This window comes from Scyliorhinus canicula, chromosome 1 (genome assembly GCF_902713615.1).
Source record: "Scyliorhinus canicula chromosome 1, sScyCan1.1, whole genome shotgun sequence".
Classification (NCBI taxonomy): domain Eukaryota; kingdom Metazoa; phylum Chordata; class Chondrichthyes; order Carcharhiniformes; family Scyliorhinidae; genus Scyliorhinus; species Scyliorhinus canicula.
Window position 1 is genome coordinate 109,731,524 of NC_052146.1, and position 20,973 is coordinate 109,752,496.

Below are 20,973 nucleotides of genomic sequence, written 5' to 3' on the forward strand. Positions count from 1 at the left end.
GAGAGACAGGAGAGGGAGAGGCTGGTGGGGGAGCTTCTGGACGTGGATAGGAAATATGCGGAGGCACCAGAGGAGGGGCTGTTGGGGGAACGGCGTAGTTTGCAGGCTAAGTTTGACCTGTTGACCACCAGAAAGGCGGAGACACAGTGGAGAAGGGCGCAGGGCGCGATTTATGAGTATGGGGAGAAGGCGAGTAGGATGCTGGCGCATCAGCTCCGCAAGCGGGATGCGGCTAGAGAAATTGGGGGAGTGAGGGAGAGGGGTGGGAACATAGTGCAGAAGGGGCCAGAAGTAAATGGGGTTTTCAGAGACTTCTATAAGGAGCTGTATCGGTCAGAGCCGCCGACGAGGGGGGGGGGGGGGGGGGGGGATGGAGGGCTTCTTGAACAAACTGAGGTTCCCCAAGGTCCAAGAGGAGCTGGTAGAGGGGCTGGGGGCGCCGATAGGGTTAGAGGAGCTAGTCAAGGGGATTGGGCATATGCAGTCGGGGAAGGCGCCGGGGCCAGACGGGTTCCCGGTGGAATTTTACAAAAAATATGCGGATTTGGTGGGCCCTGTGCTGGTGCGAGCCTTCAACGAGGCATGGGAGGGGGGGGCTCTGCCCCCGACAATGTCGCAGGCACTGATCTCTCTGATCTTGAAGCGGGACAAGGACCCCGTGCAGTGTGGGTCATATAGGCCTATCTCGCTCCTGAATGTAGATGCCAAGTTGCTGGCAAAGATCCTGGCTACCAGGATAGAGGATTGTGTGCCAGGGGTGATACACGAGGACCAGAAGGGTTTTGTGAAAGGGCGGCAGCTTAATACGAACGTGCGGAGACTGCTAAACGTCATCATGATGCCGGCAGTGGAGGGTGAGGCGGAGATAGTGGTGGCATTGGACGCGGAGAAAGCATTTGATAGGGTGGAGTGGAAGTACCTGTGGGAGACGCTGGAACGGTTTGGATTTGGGGAGGGATTTATTAAATGGGTGAAGCTGCTCTATTCGGCCCCGACGGCAAGTGTAGTGACGAATGGTAGGAGATCGGAGTATTTTGGGCTCCACCGGGGGACCAGACAGGGGTGCCCCTTGTCCCCCCTGCTCTTCGCACTGGCAATTGAACCGTTGGCGATGGCACTGAGGGGCTCAGGGGGGTGGAGAGGGTTGACAAGGGGCGGGGAGGAGCACCGGGTATCGCTATACGCGGACGACCTGCTGCTATACGTGGCAGACCCAGAAGGGGGAATGCCGGAGGTGATGGAACTGCTAGCAGAATACGGGGACTTTTCGGGGTACAAGCTAAACTTGGGTAAGAGTGAGGTATTTGTGATACACCCAGGGGACCAGGAAGAGGGAATCGGGAGACTCCCGTTTAAGAGAGCAGGAAAGAGTTTTAGATATTTAGGGGTGCAGGTGGCAAGGAACTGGGGGACTCTCCACAAGCTGAACTTCTCCAGGCTGGTGGAACAGATGGAGGAGGAATTTAAAAGGTGGGACATGGTGCCGCTGTCGCTGGCGGGCAGAGTGCAGTCCGTTAAAATGACGGTCCTCCCGAGGTTTTTGTTTTTATTTCAGTGCTTGCCCATCTTCCTCCCTAGGGCCTTCTTCAAAAAGGTGACGAGTAGCATCATGAGCTACGTGTGGGCGCACGGCACCCCAAGGGTGAGGAGGGTCTTCTTGGAGCGGAGTAGGGATAGTGGAGGGCTGGCATTACCCAATCTTTCGGGGTATTACTGGGCGGCAAATGTATCGATGGTGCGCAAGTGGATGATGGAAGGGGAGGGGGCGGCTTGGAAACGAATGGAGAGGGCGTCCTGTGGCAACATAAGCCTGGGGGCCCTAGTAACGGCGCCATGGCCGCTCCCTCCCACGAGGTACACCACGAGCCCGGTAGTGGCGGCCACCCTCAAGATCTGGGGGCAGTGGAGGCGACACAGGGGGGAAGTGGGAGGTCTGATGGAGGCACCGTTAAGAGGGAACCATAGATTCATCCCGGGGAACATGGAAGGGGGATTTCAGAGCTGGCACAGGGGGGGCATCAGGCAGCTGAAGGATCTGTTTGTAGATGGGAGGTTTGCGAGCCTGAGAGAGCTGGAGGAGAAATTTGGGCTCCCCCCGGGAAACATGTTTAGACATTTGCAGGTGAAGACATTTGCTAGACGCCAGGTGGAAGGGTTTCCCTTGCTCCCCAGTAGGGGGGCGAGTGATAGGGTGCTCTCGGGGGTCTGGGTCGGAGGGGGGAGGATATCGGACATCTACAAAGTAATGCAGGAGGCGGAGGAGGCATCAGTAGAGGAGCTGAAAGCCAAGTGGGAGGGGGAGCTGGGAGAACAGATAGAGGATGGGACATGGGCTGATGCCCTGGAGAGGGTTAATTCTTCCTCCTCGTGTGCGAGGCTTAGCCTCATTCAATTTAAGGTGCTACATAGAGCCCATATGACGGGGACAAGGATGAGTCGGTTCTTTGGGGGTGAGGACAGATGTGTCAGGTGTTCGGGAAGTCCAGCGAACCATGTCCATATGTTTTGGGCATGTCCGGCACTGGAGGAGTTCTGGAAGGGGGTGGCAAGGACGGTGTCGAGGGTGGTGGGATCCAGGGTCAAACCAGGATGGGGACTTGCGATCTTTGGGGTTGGGGTGGAGCCGGGGGTACAGGAGGCGAGAGAGGCCGGAGTACTGGCCTTTGCGTCCCTAGTTGCGCGAAGAAGGATACTGATACAGTGGAAGGACGCGAGGCCTCCAAGCGTGGAAACTTGGATTAATGACATGGCAAGCTTTATCCAGTTGGAAAGGGTCAAATTCGCCCTGAGAGGGTCGGTACAAGGGTTCTTCAGGCGGGTGGCAGCCTTTCCTCGACTTTTTGGCTCAAAGATAGGGTGCAGAGGTCGCAGCAGCAGCAACCCGGGGGGGGGGGGGGGGGGGGGGGGGAGGGGGGGGGGGAGGGGGGGGGGTGGTGGCAACAACGGGTGTGGTGGGTTATTTAAGGTTGTAATGCGGGCAAATTTGTTCGCAGTTCATGTTTGATGTTAATTATTGCTTTGTTTGTTTTTGGGGGGGGGAGGGGGGGAGGGATAGCGCGCGCGGGGGGTCGGGCGGGGGGGATATTTGTTAAGAGGGAATATTTTGTAATAGTCTATGGTTAGGTGGGGTAAATATTTTCATGTAAAAAATCTTTTCAATAAAAATTATTTTTAAAAAAAACTCATACTTTATCTTCTCTAACCGCAGGAAGTCGTACAGGTTACCCAACCATGCTGCTACCCCCGGTGACGATGCCGATCGCCACTCCAGCAAAATTCATCGCCGTGCAGTCAGAGAGGCGAAGGCTACGACATCGGCCTTCCTCCTCTCCATGAGCTCCGGCTTCTCTGAAACCCCAAATATCGCCACCAAAGAGTCCGGGTCTACTCCCTTCTCCATTATCCTGACTAAGACCGCGAACACTCCCGCCCAGAATCTTCCCAATTTTTCACAACCCCAAAACATGTGCGGATGATTCGCTGGCCCCTGCCCACACCTCTCACACTCATCTGCTACCCCCTGAAAGAACCCACTCATTCGCACCCGAGTCATATGCACCCCGTGCACCACCTTAAACTGTATCAGGCTCATCCTTGCACAAGAGGAGGTCCCGTTTACCCTACGCAGTGCCTCACTTCATACTCCCCAATTGATCTCCATTCCCAACTCCGCTTCCCATTTCTCCTTGATCTTTATTACCCGCTCGCCACCCTGCTCCCCCAGCCAATTACATCCCCAATTATTCCCTCCCCTCCCACATCCGGAAGCAGCAGTCGATCCAGCAGGGGTATCCCGGCAATCTAGGGAACCCCTTCCAAACCTTTCGTGCAAAGTCCCTAGCCTCTTGATACCTGCCGGCTCAAACCCATGATTTTCGCACAGCAGAGTTAGTACCGACATCCCTTCCACCCTAAAATGCCTCCTCAGCTGATTCCATATCTTCACCGTGGACTGCACCACCGGGCTTCCTGAATACCTACTCAGAGCCATTGGCAACGCTGCCGTCACCATAGCCCTCAAACTAGACCCCTTCCAAGATTCCTCCTCTATCCTAACCCACTACCCCTTCTCCTTCCCACCACCACCGCACATTGTCCACATTCGGCTACGATAATAATGAAGCAAGTTTGGCAACACCAAACACCCCCCTGCTGCCTCTGCCTCTGTAACAGGAGCAGATAAGAAGTAGCAGCAGGAGGAGGCAATTTAGCCTCTCGGGCCTGCTCCCCTGTTCAATACGATCATGGCTGATCTCATCATCTGTCCTGCCCATTCTCTGTAACCCTTCAACACATTACTAATTAAAAATCTATCTAACTCCTACTTAAATTTACTCACAGTCCCCACATTCACTGCACTCTGGGGTAGCGAATTCCACAGATTCACCGCCCTTTGGGAGAAGTAGATTCTCCTATTCTCTGTTTTAAATCTGCTATTCCTTATCTTAAGACTATGCCCTCTCATTCTAGAATGCCTCACAAGCATCTGCTCCATGTCAACTTTATCCATATCTTTATCATCTTATATAACTCAATTTGATCTCCCCTCACTCTTCTAAACTCAACACAGCACAGGCCTAAACTGCTCAATCTCTCCTCATATGAAAAACCCCTCATCTCTGGAATCAATCTAGTGAACCTCCTCTGAACTGCCTCCAATGCCTCCACACCTTTCCTCAAATAAGGAGATCAAAACTGTACACACAATACTCCAGGTGAGGTCTCACTAATGCCTTGTACAGTTGCAACAACACTTCCTTGTCTTTTAAAAAAATTTAGAGTACCCAATTCATTTTTTCCATTTAAGGGGCAATTTCTTAGCGTGGCCAATCCACCTACCCTGCACATCTTTGGGTTGTGGGGGCGAAACTCACGAAAACACAGGGAGAGTGTGCAAACTCCACACGGACAGTGACCCAGAGCCGGGATAGAACTTGGGACCTCAGCGCCATGAGGCAGCAGTGCTAACCACTGTGCTACAGTGCTGCCCCTACTTCCTTACCTTTTATACTCTATTCCTTTAGCTATAAATGCCAACATTCCATTTGCTTTTTGTATTACCTGCTGTACCTTCATGTTAGTTTTCTATGACTCATGCACAAAGACACCCAGATCTCTCTGCATCGGAGCACCCCTGATGCACAATCAATTGCACAAAGACGAGAGTTGGATACAACTGAGACTTTATTACACTAAGATGTGTGGCCTCCTACAGCAGCTGGCGAAATGGCTGCTGTATGGGGAGCACACCTATTTATACTCTGCCTACTGGGCAGAGCCAGCAGGCAGGGACTACCCCTGTACCTGTAGTACAGGGGCTTACCATACATACCCTAATATATACAGCAGTAGTTACTACAACATTCACCCCCTTTTAAAATCGAGTCCGGCGGGGGTGGTGGAGAACTATATACAGCACAAGTTTAATATACAGAGAAAAACATTTTGAGACCAGAACCAATTATAGGTTTAGTCCGTACAGAGCCTTGATCTGACGGGAGCGACGCAGTGGTGGCGGCGATTCTGGCATTGGTCGGGTCCTAGGTGACTCCGGGAGCGTGCCGAGATCCTCTTCATCCTCGGGCGTGGGTAGGGGGAGGACGGATGATACCGCGGGGGGTTGCTGCTGGGTGCGCCGGGGAGGGTGGCGCCGGGCTGGGGGTGTGTGTGTGTGTGGAACCTGCTGGTGCCAGGTCCCTGAGGGAGACAGTATCTTGGCAGCCATCGGGGTGCGCTACGTAGGCATACTGGGTGTTGGCGTGGAGTAACTGCACCCTTTCCACCAATGGGTCCGCCTTGTGAAGTCGTACGTGCTTACGGAGGAGTACGGGTCCTGGAGCTGCGAGCCAAGTCGGGAGCGTCACCCCGGAGGTGGACTTCAGTATCGGGATGTATGAAGCTCTCGGTGCTCCCGGAGTCCAGCAGACAGGAGATCTCGTGCCCATCGATCTTCACGCTTGTGGAGGCAGTGGCTAGATTGTGCGGGCGAGACTGGTTGATCGTGACCGAGGCAAGCCGCGGCTGGTTGTCGCTGGTGTCAGACAATGGGGTGCCCGGGGGGGTCCTGGGTCCTGGAATGATGGTGGCGCCCACGTGCTGTGGGGGAGAAAAGATGGCAGCGCCTGACGATCCTGGGGAGGACAAGATGGCGGCGCCCATGGGCCACACGTGGCGGGGGTTGAACAAGATGGCAGCGCCCATGGGCCGCACGTGGCCTGGGGAGGGGAAGATGGCGGCGGCCACTGGCCATGTGGGGTCCGCGGGGGGGGGGGGGGGGGGGGGGGGAGATGTCGGCACTCACTGTCCGTACGCGAGGGGGGGGTCGGAGCGATAACGGCGACTGAGCGAGCCTGGCACACCACAGCGAAGTGCCCCTTTTTGCTGCAGGCCTTGCACAGGGCGCTCCGGGGCCGGGCAGCATTGGCAGGGGGTGTTTTGGCTGCCCACAGAAGTAACATCTGGGGCCCCCGGGGTTGGCTGGTTGGCGCGTGGCACAGGCGTAGGGTTGGCTGAGTGGGGTCCCCGATGGGGTGGCCGTTTGCGGGGTCTACGATGCGTAGGATGCGTAGGTGGGCCGTGTGGCCGGGGGTGTAGGCCTGGATATTGAGCGAGGCGACCGTCATCGATAGCGCCAGTTTTTTAGTTGCTGGCGGATGTGATCTGACGCAATCCCCGTAACGAAATGAGTAAATTTGAGTGTTCCGTGGCCGTGACGGTCTGACAGTCACGGTCTCTGACCAGGGGAGTTAGGGCACGCCAGAAATCTTCTATTGACTCACCAGGGAGTTGACTACGAGTTGAGAGGACGTGCCTGGCGTAAAGCGTGTTAGTCCGCTGAGCGTAATTCTCTTTCAATAGCGCCATGGCTTCATCGTAGGTCGGTGCATCCTGGATAAGCTGAAAACACAGGAGCTCAGCAGCGTGTAGAGGATCTGAATCGTCTGAGCTTCCGGAATTGGGTCTGGTGCAGACCTGATGTAAGTTTCGAAACAAACCAGCCAGTGTTCAAAGTCCTTTTTGGTGTTGCTTGATTGTGGATCCAGCTACAGGCGATCTGGCTTGATGCGGAGGTCCATCTTCTGAAAACTTTAGTGTAATAAATTGATGCACGATCAATGGCACAAAGACGAGAGTTGAATACAACGGAGGATTTATTACACTAAGATGTGTGACCTCCCACAGCAGCTGGCGAAATGACTGCTGTACGGGGAGCACACCTATTTATACTCCGCCTAGTGGGTGGAGCCAGCAGGCAGGGACTACCCCCGTACCTGTAGTACAAGGCCTTACCATACATACCCTAATATATACAGCAGTGGTTACTACCACAACCCCAAAGTTTCTCCCCACTTAGATAATAAGTTGCCTTTCCATTTTTCTAACCAAAATGGATGACCTCACACATTAAACTCCATCTGCCACATTTTGGCCCACTCACCTAACCTATCTATATACAATGTAAGGTTCTATTTCCTCTTTGCAACTTGCAGTCCCACCTATTTTAGTGTCATCTGCAAATTTGGTTAAAACCTTCTATCCCTGTATCCAAATCATTAATATAGATTGTAAATAGTTGGGCCCAAGGACCGAACGCTGTAGCACCCCACTAATTACATCTTGCCAGTCAGAGAAAGACCCATTTATCCCGACTCTCTCTGCCTTCTGACCATCAGCCAGTCTTCTAGCCAAACTAGTAAGTTATAAAATAGAGTCCCCAAGTTCAGTTCGATCTTCTTGGCAGGGTCTCTCAGCAGCTCGAAACAACCCTTGACCGTGACCTGCCTAGCAGCTGCACCAACAAAGTAAGTGTCCAGTCAACGCACGCTACGAGATAGGCGCTCCTAACCATTAGTCCATACCAGCTGGAAGCCTGCAGACTCAGAAGCGAACGAAAGGCCATTTGTTCCCCTGACCTGGTGGGCCAGTTTCCAAAGCTAAGTATTGGCCTTTTAGTGTTAGAGATAGTCTAGTGAGTAGTATTTTATGCATGAGTAGCGATTGACTGTGTATATAATAAATGTGTTTTGATTTGAACCTTACTAACTGGTGCATTGAGTTATTGATCAACACTTGAACTTGAACCTCATGGTGGTATTTGGATCAATGACCGTATTAAAGTCCACCCCCATGATCAGCTTATGTGAATCCAAGTCCGGGATCTTCCCCAACACCCATGTTATAAACTCCGCATCATCCCAGTTTGGTGCGTAGACATTCACAAGCACCACTGGTGTCCCCTCCAGCTTCCTGCTGACCGTGATATACCTGTCCCCCATATCCGCAACTATTTTCTTCACCTCAAATGACACCCGTTTATTAATCAGGATCGTGACCCCCCTAGTCTTAGAGTCCAAACATGAGTGAAATACCTGCCCGACCTTCCCCTTCCTCAATCTGGTCTGATCTGTTACCCTCAGGTGTTTCTCCTGTAGCATTCCATGTCCGCCTTCAATCCCCTCAAATGCGCAAACACGCGAGCCCTATTATCCGGCTCATTTAGCCCTCTAACGTTCCACGTGATAGGCCTGACCGGAAGGCATCTCGCCCCCCCCCCCCCCCCCCCCCCCCCCCCCCCCCCCCCCCCCCCCCCCCCCCCCCCCCCCCGCCGATTAACCATCACCTTTCTTAGGCCAGCCTCCAGCTCGCGCCCCGTGACCCCGCAGGCCTGCCCTTTGGCACCCTCCGTCCTCAACCTATTTTTCTCCCAGCAACAATCCCTCCCCTGTCAGCAGAGCAACCCCCCCCCCCCCCCCCCCCCCCCCCCCCCCCCGCATGAACAACACAACAATCCAACCCCCTTTAGCAAACTTGTCATCTGCTCACCCCCCACTGCGCTTCTGTGAGCTAGCCCGCCCAGCTAGCCTGGTAGCTCCCCCCCCCCATCATGCCAAACATCCTACCCACTATTGGTCCCCCCCTCCCCCGCTCGGACATACTTATTCAAAAAACACAGTTCCAACCAAACACAAAGAAAAGGCAAAGAAGACCCATCCACCCTTCCCCCACCAGCACCAGGTTAACTTACAAAACTGAGAAACAGCCCAAGAATCAATATAAAATACATTTCACATACAGTTCAAAAGCGACAATAACTTTAACAAAATCGATACAGCATTATCCGTGCCAAGAGTTCAGTGTCCTCAGTCACCTGCCAGCCCTTTGCTTTTAATAAAGTCCATCACCTCGTCCGGCGACTCAAAATAGAGTTCCTGATCTTTTATTTTTAAGAAAATATTTTATTGAAGCATTTCTAATTTTCAGTTTTAACACATTCACATCTCTTAAACAACCGTGCGGGCCGACACATGTAAAAAAAGAAAAAAACCAATCTACAGAACAACTCCCCCTACTCTATTCCCTAGCTGCCCATAAACTATATTCTCTGTCCCGTTGTAACATTGCCATGCCTCCTGTTTTCCTCCCCCCCCCCCCCCCCCCCCCCCCCCACCCTTACTGCTGACGTTCAATTTTCCTTGAAGTAGTCTATGAACGGCTTCAGGGCGAACCCTTGAATTGATCCTCAAAACTAATTTAATTTTCTCCAGACTGAGAAAGCCTGCCATATCGCTGACCCACATTCCTGACTTAGGGGGTTCCGAGTCCCTCCATCCCAGCAAAATCTATCTTCGGGCCACCAGGGAGAAGGCCAGATCATAGTCCCCCCTGATCTTCCGATACCTCAAATATTGAGAATTCTGGACTCGGGAGTTACCCTTCCTTCCAGGACCTGACATAACGCCTGCAAATCCCAGCCAGAATCATCTCAATTTCGGACATGCCCAAAACATATGTACATGGTTAGCCGGGCTACCCCCACACCGCCCATATCTGTCCTCCACCTCCTCAAAGAATCTGCTCATCCAGGCTGCCGTCATGTGGGCCCAGTGGACCACCTTGAACTGGATCAAACTAAGTCTGGCACACGATGAGGATGAATTGACTCTCTTCAGCGTTTTTTCCCACAGTTCAATTCCAGCTCTCCTCCCAGCTCCTTTTCCCACTTCCTCTTCACCTCTCTGATAGGGGCCCCTTCCCACTCCATCAACTCCTTGTAAATCTCTGAGACCCTCCCCTCTCCAACCTCTGTTTTTGACATCACCTTATCTTGTAACCCCCTCAGGGGGAGGCAAGGGAAGCCAGGAACCTGCCTCTGGACAAAATCCCGTATCTGGAGGTACCGAAACCCGTTCCCGCCCGGTAACTCAAACTCCTCCTCTAATGCCTCCAAGTTAGGGAAACCCTCCTGAATAGGTCCCCAGATCTCTCAATCCTGCCCGCTGCCATCCTTTATAGCCCCCATCCAGCCCCCCCGGGGCAAACCAGTGGTTGTTACAAATCGGTGACCACACTGACGCCCCCTCCAATCTCATGCGTTGCCTCCATTGCCCCCACACCCTAAGGGCTGCCACCACCACCACAGGGCTCATAGAGTACCGCGCTGGCAAAAACAACTGCCTCCAAACTCGTATCCAACTTTTTATAAAATTCCACTGGGACTCCATCAGGTCCTGGGGCCTTACCCAATTGCATCACCCCAACCCATCTATCACCTCCACAAGCCAAATTGCACCCCTCCCCCCAATGACTTCCACCAACTCCTCATCTACTTTCGGGAACTCAAGCCTCTCTAGGAATTGATTCATACCCTCCTCCCCGGCTGGCGGGTTCCGACTCATATAACTGACTTAACATTTCACAGAACACGTCATTAACCACCCCCGGGTCCATCACTACCTTCCCTCTCATATCCTTTATTTTCCCTATTTCTCTTGCCGCCTCCTGCTTCCACAGCTGATGTGCCAGCATCCTGCTAGCTTTCTCCCCATATTCATATATTGTCCCTTTTGCCCTCCTCAGCTGTCCCTCCGCCTTACCTGTAGAAAGGAGCCCAAATTCCATTTGGAGTCTCTGATGCTCCCTCAGGAGCTCCTCCTTCGGAGACTCCGTATATCTCCAGTCCACCTGCAAGATTTCTCCTACCAATCTGTCCAACTCCTCCCGCTCAGTCTTCTCCCTATGGGCCTGAATCAAAATACATTCCCCTCTGATAACTGCCTTCAATGCCTCCCACACCACCCCAGCTGCAGTCTCTCCTGTATCATTGTTTTTTATGTAACCCGGATGGCCTCCCTCACTCGCCGACAAATCTTATCGTCCTCTATCAGCACGGCATCTAATCTCCACCGTGGGCGCTGGGACTTTCCTGTGCTTGCCCGTAGGTCTACCCAATGTGGCCTGTGGTCTGACACCACAATTGCTGAGTACTCAGTGTCCTCCACATTCACCAACAGTGTTTTATCCAGTACAAAGAAATCTATCCTGGAGTATACCTTGTGCACATGGGAATAAAATGAATATTCCTTGCTCCTTGGCCTCCCAAATCTCCACGGATCCACCCCTCCCATGCGCTCCATGAACCCCCGCAATTCCTTCGCCATTGCTGATCCCTGACCTAGAACTCGATCGGTCCAGTCTCGGGTCCAGGACCGTGTTGAAGTCACCCCCTATAACCAGCCGGTGCAAATCAAGGTCCGGGATCTTTTCCAGCACCTTCCTAAAAAATGCAACATCATTCCAGTTTGGGGCGTATATATTTATCAGCACCACTGCCATTCCCTCCAGCTTCCCACTGGCCATAATATATCTATCCCTCCCACCCCGGGTCTACCTCTATCCTCCCCACCTCAAATGCCACCGTCTTGTTAATCAGGATTGCCGCCCCCCTTGTTTTAAAGTCCAGTCCCGAAGGAAACACCTGTCCGACCATCACTTCTTCAACCCGAATTGGTCTCCCAGCTTCAAGTACGTCTCCTGTACCATGGCCACATCCTCTTTTAAGTCTCAGGTGTGTGAATACACGGACGGGCCCTGTTGACCGGGCCATTCAGTCCACGAACATTCCATGTAGCCAGTCTGGTCGGGGGGGGCTCTCGCCCTCCTCCCCTGTCGATCAGCCATGACCTTTCCTAGGTCAGCCCTTAGCCCATGCCCCGCACCTCCCTTGGTCTGCCCCTCAGCAGCTATCGCCCTTTGCTCTCCATCTCCAATCCCTCGAAAGTCCCATACCCGTCAGCCGTCCCCTCTCCCACCTCCTCCATCTCTCCTCAGCTTTCCCCCTACTTTGCTCCCATTGACTAGCTATCCAGCTAGCCTAGCAGCTCTCGCCCCCGGTGCCTAACATTCTACAACCTGCCGGATCTCCCCCCCCCCCCCAACATAAGTTCTCAACACTAACATCCAACACAGAAAACAAAATCTCCCACGGTCCAAGCACAGAGAACCACCCCCCTTTTTTAACAGAATCTTATCTATACCATCACCTTCAAACAGAATCAAAACAACAGAAGAGACATCAAACAGGGTAGGAAAAAAAATTATGCACAAACTCAACCAACTTTTTTCCAACAGAAGAGAAAAAACATCGCAGCTCAAAACCCTTTTCACTGCAATTCGGCACATACAACAAATCAAGCAGAAAAAGCCCTTCTCCTCCTGAGTCACAACTTAAATTACAGAATTGAACAGTTGAGATTTTTCCAGAGACAGAAAGAACTGCACAAAACTTCCCCCCCTCCCCCACCTTCTTACAAAAAACTCAGTCCACCACAGTTTAGGTTCTAAACTCCTTATGCATCCACCAAGTTCTTGTCTTTCATAAAGACCTCTACCTCTTCCGGCGAGCCAAAGTATAGTTCCCGGTTCTCGTAGGTCACCCAGAGACGGGCCGTGTAAAGCAGTCCAAATTTTATGTCTTTCGCAACAGGGCCACCTTGACTTCATTAAAACTCGCCCTCCTCTTTGCAAGCTCTGCTCCCCAATCCTGATACACCCGGACCTCTGACTCTTCCCAGGTGCACCGTTTCATCTGCCTAGCCCACTTCATAATACGTTCCTTATCCAGGAACCAATGCAGCCGTACCACAATTGCCCACGGAGGCTCACGCGTAAGTGTCCTATGGGCTTGGTCCACCTCCAACGGCTTGGGGAATGAACCTTCACCCATCAGCTTCTCCAGCATCTTCCCCACATACGCACCAACATCTGATTGCTCCTTTCCCTCTGGCAGACCGACGATCCGGATATTCTGCCTGCGAAAACGATTCTCCAGGTCATCCACCTTCTCCAACAACCGTTTCTGCCGCTCCTGTAGAATACTAATTTCCATTACCATCGCTGTGGACTCCTCCTTTCCTTCTGTCGCCTGCTCCTGCAGCTTTTGAATCTCCTGTCCCTGAGTCTTCACTTTCTCCTCCACCCGGTCGACCACCCCCTTAATCGAGGCCACCGCCTGGATCAGATCCTCAGCACACTCCTTGCAATGTTGGGCGAACTTCCCATCCAAGTATTCAACCAACTGGTCCATCGGGCAAATGTAGCTTTGCCTCATTGTCATTAAACCCGCTGCTTTCGGAGTTTTGTTACCATCCATCCTTTGATTTCTTCTTTTCCAACTATTTTCTGGGCTCGGTTCCATAAATTGGGGGCTGCCTCCTTCTCCTCTCACTTTTATCAACTTGTGTTGAGAAATTCCCGCAAAAATCCAGCTTAAAAGCCGTTAAAAGACTACTAAAGGCGAGAGCTGCTAAATGTTCGACCGTTTGGGGCAGCAGGGTAGCATGGTGGTTAGCATAAATGCTTCACAGCTCCAGGGTCCCAGGTTCGATTCCCGGCTGGGTCACTGTCTGTGTGGAGTCTGCACGTCCTCCCCCTGTGTGCGTGGGTTTCCTCCGGGTGCTCCGGTTTCCTCCCACAGTCCAAAGATGTGCGGGTTAGGTGGATTGGCCATGCTAAATTGCCCGTAGTGTCCTAATAAAAGTAAGGTTAAGGGGGGGGGGGTTGTTGGGTTACGGGTATAGGGTGGATACGTGGGTTTGAGTGGGGTGATCATGGCTCGGCACAACATTGAGGGCCGAAGGGCCTGTTCTGTGCTGTACTGTTCTATGTTCTATGTTCTATGTTCACTCCATGGCCACCGTCGGAAGTCCGAGTTCCTGATCTTCAAAAGTGACCCATAAACGAGCTGGATATAGCAGGCCAAACTTCATTCTTCTTGAAAAGGGATGATTTTGCTTGGTTGAATCCCGCTCTCCTTTTGGCCAGATCTGCACCAGGTCCGAGAAGATGCGCAGCATGCTGGTCTCCCACTTGCAGCTCCGTGTCTACTTGGCCCACTGCAAAATCATCGCCCTCGGCGGCTCGTTCACACGTGGTGTCCTCGCAAGTGTTCTGTGTGCTTTATCCACTTCCAGGGTCGAGCAAACGCCCCATCACCCATTAACTTCTCAAGCATATTCGCCACATAGGCCCTTGCATTCGTTCCCTCGCAGCCCTTAGGGAGGCCGACAATCCTGCAGCTTATTCAAGAGGCAGCTGGATATAGCACTTGGGGAGAATGGGATCAAAGGCTATGGGGAGAAAGCAGGATTAGGCTACTGTGTTGGATGATCAGCCATGGTTGTGATGAATGGCGGAGCAGGCTCGATGGGCCAAAAGGCCTCCTCCTGCTCCTATCTTCTATGTATCCTCAAGTTCTGTCAAAGGGATCTGATCTCCAGGTCCTCCATCTTCTCCTGCAGCCCTTTCTGCTGATCCCTCATCAGCCCCACCTGTAACTCCAGCGCAGTTAGGTGTTCCTCGTGCTCGACCAACTTTCTCCTCAACCTTCTGGATCGCCCGACCTTGGGCTTCCAGCCCCTGCTCCACCCAGTCGATCAATGCCTTGATCGGGTCTAGTCCTTATTCCTGTTGCTTGGCGAAACCCTCCTGAATAAATTTCACCAGCTACTCCGTTGACCACTGGGCCACTAAGCCAGTACCCTGCACCTCCGCCATGTTTTTCTGTGCTGTGGGTTTTACATGTGCCTTCTCTACTCGATTTTTCCTTCTTATACGACCACTTCTGGTCCACGTCACCATATACTGATGTGGGATTCTTCCTTACTGTCCCATCCACTCCCTATTTTTCAAATAAAATTCGGACAAAGTGGGGGAAAAAGGTCCAAAAGGTCTGTCACGAGCGGGAGCTACCAAATTTGCTACCGCCTATTCCATGGCCACCACCAGAAGTGTGCAACAGAGTTCTCTTTTTCGCCTCAGAAGTTCAGGGTGGCACGGTGGGTCAGTGCTTAGCACTGTTCCCTCATGCCGCCAAGGACCCGGGTTCAATCCTGGTCCGGGTCACTGTCCGGGCGGAGTTTGCACATTCTCCCTGTAGCTGCGTGGGTCTCACCCCCACAACCCAAAAGATGTGCAGGGTACGTGGATTGGCCTCGCTAAATTGCCCCTTAATCGGAAAAAAAGAACTGGGTACTCTTAAATTTATTTTCATAAAAAGCTCCACTTCCCTAATTTAAAAATTCTGCCACAATCTAATAAACAAAACAAGCTGAAAAATAATCACAATTCGTCCAAAGTGAATGAAGACAATTGACATTTCTTAGTGAAAGAGTTTTTTTTTATTGTTTTCTCCCTTCCCCAATCAGAAACACACTTTTTCAGATTTAGGCAAACTTGAGTTTTAAAAATTAAAACACACCTTAATGATAAAACCAAACTGCAAAATAAAATCTAGCTCCATTCTCATACCCATAAACTTTTATTTCCTGTTCTTTAAAGAGAAGGAAAATAAATAAATAATCTATCCTGGCCACACATACCCATTTTCAAATCAAAGCAAGTTCTAAATTAAAGTGGTGTCCTGCTTGATACTTTATAGTTTGATTTATCAAAATATATTTCTTTTAAATTCTTAAGGTAAGTTTAAAATGTTTCAGAATCTGGTTATTTGAAATTTTGCAATGTTTTTTTGATTTTTTTTTCCCCCCTCAAAGTTAAGCACAATTCACGCATCCGGTCTGAATATATCTGAATCAAAATTTGTGGAATCCTTGGTTCTTGACAATCTGCAAAGAAAAAACAAAATAACTGGTTAACTGCAGTTCAAATAGTGTTCATTTTTTTAAACTCTAAAATCAATATACACCAATTCCAGAGTAACATCCCAGTTAGCAAACTAGCTGAAATAACTTGTTTGATTTCATGTAAAATCTGAAAGTTAAATTACTTTGGAATTGTGGAGTGAGTGAAAAGGAAAAATACGAACATATGAAATTGACAGATAGGTAACCAGTTGGTCCACTGAGCTTGTTCATGGTGCAACTGAGCACATGATTTTATAAAAATGATAAGTTTTTAAAAGACCCAGCTTTCCAGGATTATTATGGCATCTAAGAACTTTTAAACTGGGTATCCATCTAGTGGTTCCCCCCTTTGACCTTTTTTCAGGTCCCCAATCATCTACCAGATGAGGGGACAAAACTGAACATTATTCGAGATGAGATCTAACAAAGATATAACACAAAGACAAAGCGCACAATATTGGACAAATTGTACCACGTTGTCCATGTAGTATTATCCATGCAAAACAAAATGATACTTTACAAAAGCATGGATGCTGGAAATCTGAAATAATAGAAACTGGTGGAAGTACTCCTAAATGTGAACTGTTTTTCTCTCCACAGGGGTTGTCAGACCTGCTGAGTATTTCCCACATTGTCCGCTTTTCATAGAATTTACAGTGCAGAAGGAGGCCATTCAGCCCATCAAATCTGCACCAGCCCTTGTAAACAGCAGCCTACTTAAGCCCACACCGCCACCCTATCCCCATTATCCCACCTAACCGTTTTGGACACTAAGGGCAATTTAGCATGGCCAATCTACCTAACTTGCACATCTTTGGACTGTGGGAGGAAACCGGAGCATCTGGAGGAAATCCATGCAGACACGGGGAGAAAAATGAAATGAAAAATGAAAATCGCTTATTGTCACGAGTAAGCTTCAATGAAGTTACTGTGAAAAGCCCCTAGTCGCCACATTCCGGCGCCTGTCTGGGGAGGCTGGTACGGGAATCGAGCCGTGCTGCTGGCCTGCTTGATCTGCTTTAAAAGCCAGCGATTAGCCCTGTGAGCTAATCGTGCAGACTCCGAACGTGCAGACTCCGCACAGACAGTGACCCAAGACGGGAATTGAACCTCCTAAATAAGTCTTTAGTTTGGAACTCTGCATGGTAGACACTTACTTGACCTCTGCTGTATTCAGTTAATCCCACATTTTATAAAGTAGCCTGTTGCCAAAAGCTTCTTGAAAATCTAAGTATACAATCCAACTAGGCTACCTTCATCCACCTACCTAGAAATTAACTCAAAACAGATCAGTAAGACATGATTTCCTTTAGTCTTCATTGATCCCTTCTCAAGGTGTCACCCATAGTATTTCCAACCATCCCTTAAAACAATTTGCCTACAACCAAAGTCAATTTCCCTGTTCTGACCTGCTGCCCTTTTTGAATATTAGCATTACATAACCTCTTTCAGGCTGTGGGAATCCCTGACTCCAGTGCACTGTTAAATTAATATATTAAAAACAACTTGATTATCACAGCTTCCATTTCTTTGAGCAGCATTGAATGAAATAAATCAGGATTACTTAATTTTTCCAGGATTATATCTGTTGCCATTTTGACACAATATTATAGAACGAGACACTGAATTAACGTAATGAAGTACAGTCTGATGGTAATTTTAATACCATTGTCATACCGTGGGAGCTCACGCTCCCTAGTGGGAGCTGAAGCTGCCTAGAGGAATCATTCAACAACCCTAAGCGACCCTTAATTGCACTAACTTCTGTGGTGATATGCATCACTGTATATACACAATGGGTTAATGTAAATACACTACAACTAAGTAACCACTAGAGGGAGTGCCAGAGATGTTATAACATGCAGACATACAGCTACAGTATTACATTACAGTCATTACAACAGGACACAACCAATGGGTAATCAGGACACCCAGAGGTGGCATTACCACAAGGGGGCACTTCACAACCCATATAAAAGGACAGGGCACACATGCTCTGCCTCTTTCCACAGACAGACATCTAGAGAGTTCATCAGGGTTGACCAACAGCATCATACCCAGCACGTGGCTTAGAGCAGGCTGGTAAAGATAGACTGAGTTACTACAGTTAGATTAGCAGAGAGTCAAACTCATTTAAGAACTGTGTTAATAGTTCAATAAACAAGTTGAACTCATTTCATAGTCTGGAGCTTCCTTTGTCAAAGCATGCATCAAGGAAGCAGCTTATGCTACACAAAGCAGCATAACACAACTTCTAACACAGCTAAAAATGATTTTATAATTGCTACTCATGGCTTTGTTTTACCATCTGTCCCTTTGACTCGAGAAATATACAGCCTTCTTTTGAATTGAGATAATTTTAGAGGCATTGCAGTTCTCTTGTGCCGTGGTCATATCCCTGCCTTGTAGCATAGTTTAATCCTCGTCTATATTTCAAAATGTTGCCCTCTTGAGGTCTGGAACTAGTGTTAAATTCTTGGTGACTTTGGTTTGCCTGATAAAGCTGAATCTAATAATATTGTAGTCACTGTTGCACAGGTACTCACTCCCCCACACAGAGATTTGATATTGCATCAAGTAACCAGTTACTACTAATATGCTACAATAGAAAAGAGACATTTAAAATGTCAACAAATCTTTCAGATGTGCTGCCCTCAACATTACTTGACTTACCACTGAACCACTTAATGCCTGAACCACAACTACACCCCACCACCCATCACGCCCATTACAGCGATACTTCCAAGCTGGCATCCTGCAATGGATCGGGAAACAGTGTCACAATTAAAGCAAAGTTAATTTTCAGAATTCTGTCCTGGAATTGTCAGATACTACAGGAGACATGAAACATAATCCAGATTCTGACTCTCTGGATCTAGTGCATATATTAACAATGAAAACAAATAACAATCTAACTAAAACCTTGGTTTGTACAGTCCATTTGTGTCTGTGGTACTCTCCTTGTGAGTGAACATTTATAGTTACGTATTTTGCCTGGCAGAATTGAGGAAACTTCAGTGTCACTCTATTGGTTTGTACTCTGTGTCTTTATCACCACTTGTCCTGGAAGTCTATGACAAATGCCAATCATCAATTTGGAGCCAATAGTTTAATATGCTTGACACCAAATAACCTCAGCTGAGGCTAATGCAACAAAATGACCTAATTCTGGAAGTTAAATTTAATTAACAAATATACTGACATATGCTTTCTATATTGCTTTATCCTTCCTGAATTCCTTATAATCCCTTTTTGATCCATTATTAACATTCAAACATGTCTCCATAATAACTATCAAAATATCCAATTTCTCGGGCAGCATGGTGGTGCAGAGGTTAGCATTGCTGCCTCACGGCGCCAAGGTCCCGGGTTCGATCCTGGCTCTGGGTCACTGTCCTTGTGGAGTTTGCACACTCTCCCCGTGGAAATTGAGGGCAAGGGGAACCCTATCATGGGAGGGTGGGGAAAGGACAGGGACAGGAATGGGTCAGACACGCTTGGGGGCCCCGGTCAACCACAGTAAGTGGGGAATCCTCGGTCGAGGGATAAGGAAGACATGTCATAAGCGCCACTGTAGAAAGTAGAATCAGCAAAACGGATGGGAAGGAGGTCAATTGGATTACATTAACCTACACTGTTGAAATAGATTTTTTTTGTAAAGTATTTTTATTCTCCATTTTCACATTTTCTCCAGAATTTACATCCCACCCACAAGCAGTAAATGGCAACAAAATACAAAGTCAATTTCCTTATCAACAACAACGATCCCATCCTCCCACCACCCCAAGCAACGACCCACCTGACAATATAAGCATCAAATAGAACAAACCCTCCCACACTGGGACAAACAAAGGAGAAATAAAAGAGAACGGAATTAGGAATCGCCTATGGTCACCATTAACCTATAGAGTCCCCCCACCCCCAAACATTCAATGGCATCCAATCACTGAAACAGTACCATAGATGATAGCCATGCATTGCAAGCTTCCCCCCCCCCCCCCCCCCCCCCCCCCCCCCCACCCTGTCTGCCATTTTGTATTTTTCTCACTAGTGGCAGTAAGTATTTTGTTCTCATGCTTTTGCTTTCAGACAATGCTGACCGTTATTCTGCTATTGACACCTACTCTGGACCAATGCTTTGTTCATTTACCACAACCATTTCCATTCTCTTTGTCTTTTGTTCCATGACATCTTTGCCATTCATCACCGTTGCCCTCTAATCTATCCCTGCCTTCCCGTTTTGCTTCACCTGACCCTCCCCACTCTTTCTTTGTTTAATTATAAATTTAGAGTACCCAATTTTTTTTTTTACAATGAAGGGGGTAATTTAGAGTGGCCAATCCACCTACCCTGCACATCTTTGGGTTGTGGAGGTGACACACACACAGACACAGGGAGAATTTGCAAACTCCACACTGACAGTGACCCAAGGCTGGGATTGAACCTGGTCCATGGTACTGTGAGGCTTTTAAGATGAGGCATTTGTTGAACTATTTAAGATATTAACAGGGAAAGACAGGGTAGATATAGATAAATTATTTCCACTAGTTGGAAATTCTAAAACTAGGGGGCATAGTGTAAAAATTAGGACTAGATCATTCAGGAGAGATGATGAGAAGCACATCTTCACTCAAAGATTTGGAACTCTTTCTACAAACTCTAGAACATTTGTTACTTTCAAATCTGAGATAGATAAGATTTTTGTTAAGCAAATATATTAAGCGATACGGGCCAAAGGCAGATATATGGGGCTGGATTCGCCGTTCCTGCGGCTAAGTGCTGGCTCAAATGGAAATTCCACGAGAGATTCATGTGAAAAAAATCGGCACAGACCAATTCCAGCACCGGTGAGGGGCTAGCACCGGCGACAGCTGAAACTCCCGCTCCAAAAACGGCTGGAGATTGGCCACGTCTCAGGCCACGCATGCGCACGGCTGCCGACCTGCAGCTGTTGCGCCACACAACATGGTGCTTGGCCGTGCGGGGACTCAACCCGCCATCCGCGACCCCACAGCCCACCCTCTGGCTATCCCCCAGCTCGCGCAGAAGACCC

The 20,973-nt window shown here is 49.5% G+C and overlaps 1 protein-coding gene across 3 annotated transcripts in view; it reads right to left on the reverse strand.

Moving 5' to 3' along the window:
• Positions 1-15,435: 15,435 nt before the first annotated feature.
• The window catches only part of pabpc4 (poly(A) binding protein, cytoplasmic 4 (inducible form)), an 82,538-nt gene continuing 77,000 nt past the window's right edge, over positions 15,436-20,973 (reverse strand). For all 3 annotated transcript variants that reach the window (XM_038797443.1, XM_038797434.1, XM_038797453.1), the window contains one exon: positions 15,436-15,902. The gene's annotated coding sequence lies outside the window, so the exon portion shown is untranslated. The remainder of the gene's footprint in view (positions 15,903-20,973) is intronic.